The 3,964-nt window shown below is 61.4% G+C and overlaps 1 long non-coding RNA gene across 1 annotated transcript; it reads right to left on the bottom strand.

Annotated features, from left to right (window-relative positions):
• Positions 1-675: 675 nt before the first annotated feature.
• Positions 676-2,469, bottom strand: LOC120389944. The gene is made up of 3 exons (XR_005590997.1): positions 2,398-2,469; positions 1,077-1,272; positions 676-813 (listed from the first exon to the last, which is right to left on the bottom strand). It is a non-coding gene; the product is annotated as an uncharacterized LOC120389944 (long non-coding RNA).
• Between the last annotated feature and the right edge of the window lie 1,495 nt (positions 2,470-3,964).

Genomic DNA, 3,964 nt, shown 5'->3' on the forward strand with positions numbered 1-3,964 from the left:
AGTAACCAGCCAATCGTAAAATGTCAGATGCCGTGTAGAGTAAATGGGATGTGATGTGTAAAGGTGCATAAGAAAAATGAGTTTCTGTGGGACTTTGGAGCTGTGATGGACCCACATCCACCCCTCCTGCATTTGAGGCGGATCAGCTGAGCGTAGCATTGCTGTGAGCCAGATAAAAACACCTATGGGATGAAGTGTGGCGTGGAAATGAGTTCTCGGGAAGCCGGGTGGAAAGAGGTCGTGGAGGGAATTCCGACAGCGAGGACACTAATAAAGTGCCATGTAGCCTGCAACCACTAAAGAGGGACATAGTATCATGAAGTCTGCAAGCACTAGAGAGGGACATGAAGCAAAGCAGGCTGCCGCTACTAGAGGGTGCCACGCACACTGCAGTCACTACCAGGTACATGGACCCACTGTGCGTTAGCCAGACCCATTCTGGGATGCAGCAGCCCCAGCACTCACCTCCCACTCTCAGCTCCGTGCGTTCAGACGTCTTGCCCAGCTCCCAAGTGACGTGGCAGAGGTAGACGCCCTCGTCCTGGGTGCGGACGCCCCTCAGTGTCAGGGACGCATTGCCCCAAGCCAGCCCCTCTGGATCCAGCTGGGTCCGGTTCCTATAAACCTTGTCCTGTTTCTCCAGCTGCTCCCTCCCGTAATAATAACTATGAACCACCAGGGCCTCTGCCCCCGCCCGCTCCTTCTGCCAGGTGAGGGTCAGATGCTGGAGGTTCATCCCAGGCTGGGACGGGAAGAGGCAGCTCAGGGTGACGTCCCCCCCGAAACGAGCTACCACGTCTGGTGCTGACTGCACTGCAGGGAGGAAAAAACACAGGGGTTAGTGAGATTTAGGGTGTGAGAGCCTCGCCTCTCCCAGCAGGGGGCGCTGTGGGCAGCCGGGTGGGACTGTCAGCCTCACGGGAGCTCCCGACTCCTCCAGCCCCAGCCTGGCCCTGCGGGGGGCACTGTGGGGAAGGGGGCGGGAATGCCGGCTGGGGGAGGAGCTCACTCCAGCTGTGATGCGCAAGGATTTGCCATTATCCCAGTACGGTGCCATGAGTGACATTCCCAGTTACCTTTTCCTATGAACAGAATGGGAAAGTGCAGCCAATGGATGAGGAAAGTCTTCGTGGCTGTCCCGGGCGGCAGGGAACGGTGCCTAGTGATTAATGGCTGGGACTCAGGAGTCCTGGGTTCGAATCCTTCTTCTTCCACACACCCTCTGTGCACCTCAGATGCAGCATGTCCACCTCTGTGCCTCAGTTTCCCCATCTGTAACAGGGGAACACCAAGCCATCCTTCGTCTTGGTCACTGCCAGATTCCTACTGGCCCACCCAGTGCGCGAGATTTCAATGCATACCCCACAGCGGGAACATTCCCAGAGTCATTCCTGTCAGATTGTTTCATGCCAGGGGCAAAATTTCTTAAAGGGCCCCATTTGTAAAGTCATTTTAACTCAGAAAACTGATTAGTGGGGTTACGGGGGGTCATGGAGTCAGGCCTGGGCCTTCACACAGCCCCTTTCACCAGTATCCCCATTACTGTGCCAGCCCCAGAGATTCCCCCCTCTCGCGTCCCCCCCGCCCTGCTGACTCAGTGCCTCCAGGACTAGGTCTTCGGGCCCCGGATCCTGTTTCCCGCCGTTAGCTCCTTGAGTGAGACCCCTTAGACCGGATGCCTGGAGAGCCGTCCGGGAGCGATGCAAACGGGGAGGTTCTGCCGGGAATCAGGGCAGCCTCTTCCAATCACCGCAGTGATTATTATTCGACTGGAATCCAGCATCTCCAGAATTCGGTCCTGTGGAGAGGGGCCCGGGTGGCTGCTGACCTGCGCTGGAGACGGGTGAGACCAGGCCCAGTCTGGCTTCTGGTTCTGAGCCAGGAGCCACGGGGAAAACCCAGCGGGGGGGTTGGAAGGACTGACCCTGACCAGAGCTCCAGGCTGGAGTGGGGCTGAGCTCCAGGGAGCTTTTCCCAAGCAGGTGGGTCCGTGGGGTATTTTATGGGTTGTCAGGTTACCTCCGCACGGGGCTTGCTCACAAGCAGCTGGCTGGGCACTTGGCGCTGTGGCAATTCCTCCAGCGGCAGCCTCTGGAGAGGAAGCAGAGCGTGGGTGCTGGGCCGGGGAGGCCGTCTGGGCATAGCCCTGGTAGCCAGGGGACTGTGTAGCCGGGAGAGACACGTGGCCCATGGAGGGGGAAAGGCAGGTGCAGTTACCTTGAACTGCAACGCTCCCTTCCCAGGGGCTGATTCTTCTCCCCTGGCAACGTGCCCTTGGTTACCAGCTCTCGGCCGCGCCTCGGTCCCCTCTCACGCTCGATGTGGGAGCCACTAGAAAGCAGCTATAGCAACCGTGTAAGCCTGACGTGGACTCTGCATTATCGTAACTATGGTTACCTGGGCACCAGCTGGCTTCTTCAGGCTGAGAGCTAACGCTATTGGCCCATCTGTTGCTGCTCTCAGAAATCCGAGCTCCCCTGTGCGGCGAGGCAGCCGTGCTGGGGAAACTGAGGCAGGAGCCCCCCTTAAAGACAAAGCGATACGGTGACTCAGGGACAGCTCCCTACATCCACTCCACAGAGCTCCGCTTTGCAACACATCCCCCGAAACCAGAGAGTCAACTGCACATTGAGGGCCAGATTCGGCAGCTGGAGACGCAAAGCAGCGATAAACCCAGCTGTATCCGGCCGGGGGGCTCTGGTGGCTTTCTGCTGTGTGGGGGCACCGGGGAACAGCCCTTTAAATGTTTCATTTTAAAAAACTGTTTGAAGTTAATCCTGCCGATCTTCAGATCAGTCGACATGTCGCCCAGGAGCGGCCTCGTGCTTGGTGGGATTTTTTTTAATAGTGAAAAGAAAAAAACCTAGGAAATTGCCAGAGAAAGAACTACGTGAAGGTGGAGTGAAGGTTGGGAGCACGGCTCAGTGCCTGAAGGGTTAAAACACCCAGTGGCAGGGAGTCCCACTACAGACCCAGACTTTCCCCACAGCACCAGAGCGCCTTCGCCAGTGGCCATCTCTGGGAGGGCGAAGCAGCTACCACACCTATCCAGCTCCGCTCGGGGGGACCCCATTGGTTCGCTCGCTCCAGCCGAGCCAGATTTAACAGCACCCTCTCCCCCAGAGCCGGCAAACAAGGGATCCTGGGGCAGCCTTCGCAAAGCCGCCACCAGCTTTAAGAACCCACCCAGTTGCACGGCCGAGCTCCGGGTCCCCACCTCCGGCCCCAGGCACACCAAGCCGGGCGCTCAGCCCAGCCCGGCCGCCTGCTGTTCCGACACGTGGGAAGCCTGCGCCGGGGCCGCGACCGCTCGATCAGCCCGCGGGCCGCAGCGTAACGCTCGCTGCGCACGAGGGGCAGGCAGCGCCCCTAGCCCCGCTGCGCGGCTCGGCACCGGCTCCCAGCAGCCGGACGGGCAGGACCCGGGAACAGCCCCGCACACCGGCCGCTTTCACCGGGACCCAAACCCGCCCGGCCCGTCCACGGGACGAGACTTCGGGGACTCCCCAGTTCCTGGGCCAGAGCAGCCGCGGGGAGCTGCCCGGGGCGCGGCACTTACAGCAGCTCCCGGGCAAGGTGGGGCAGCCCCCGGCCCTAAGGGGCCCCGCACTCGTCCCCGAGCGTGAGACAAGGCAGGTTCCCCCCGCGCCCGGCCCGGCCCGGCCCCACCTTCCCTGCATGAAGCAGCCCCGGCCCGGAGCCCCCAGCGGGGGGCGCCCCACCCAGCCCCGGCGCGGCTCTGACCTGCTGGCGACGGCCTGGTGCTAGAGCGATGGGACCGCACCCAGCCCGCGCGGCTATTTGAGGGCTGATGTCAGCGTCCGGGGACGGGGAGCGGTGCCGGGGAAGGGACTTAAAGGGCCGGGAGGCGCCGGCCCCGCCTTACTGTGAGGCGGATGCGGTGATGCCAGGCGCCCTTCAGGGCAGGAGCCGCCTGGGTTGTGCCCGGCTGCTTTGAACCTGC

Source organism: Mauremys reevesii, linkage group 24 (genome assembly GCF_016161935.1).
Source record: "Mauremys reevesii isolate NIE-2019 linkage group 24, ASM1616193v1, whole genome shotgun sequence".
In the NCBI taxonomy this organism is placed as follows: domain Eukaryota; kingdom Metazoa; phylum Chordata; order Testudines; family Geoemydidae; genus Mauremys; species Mauremys reevesii.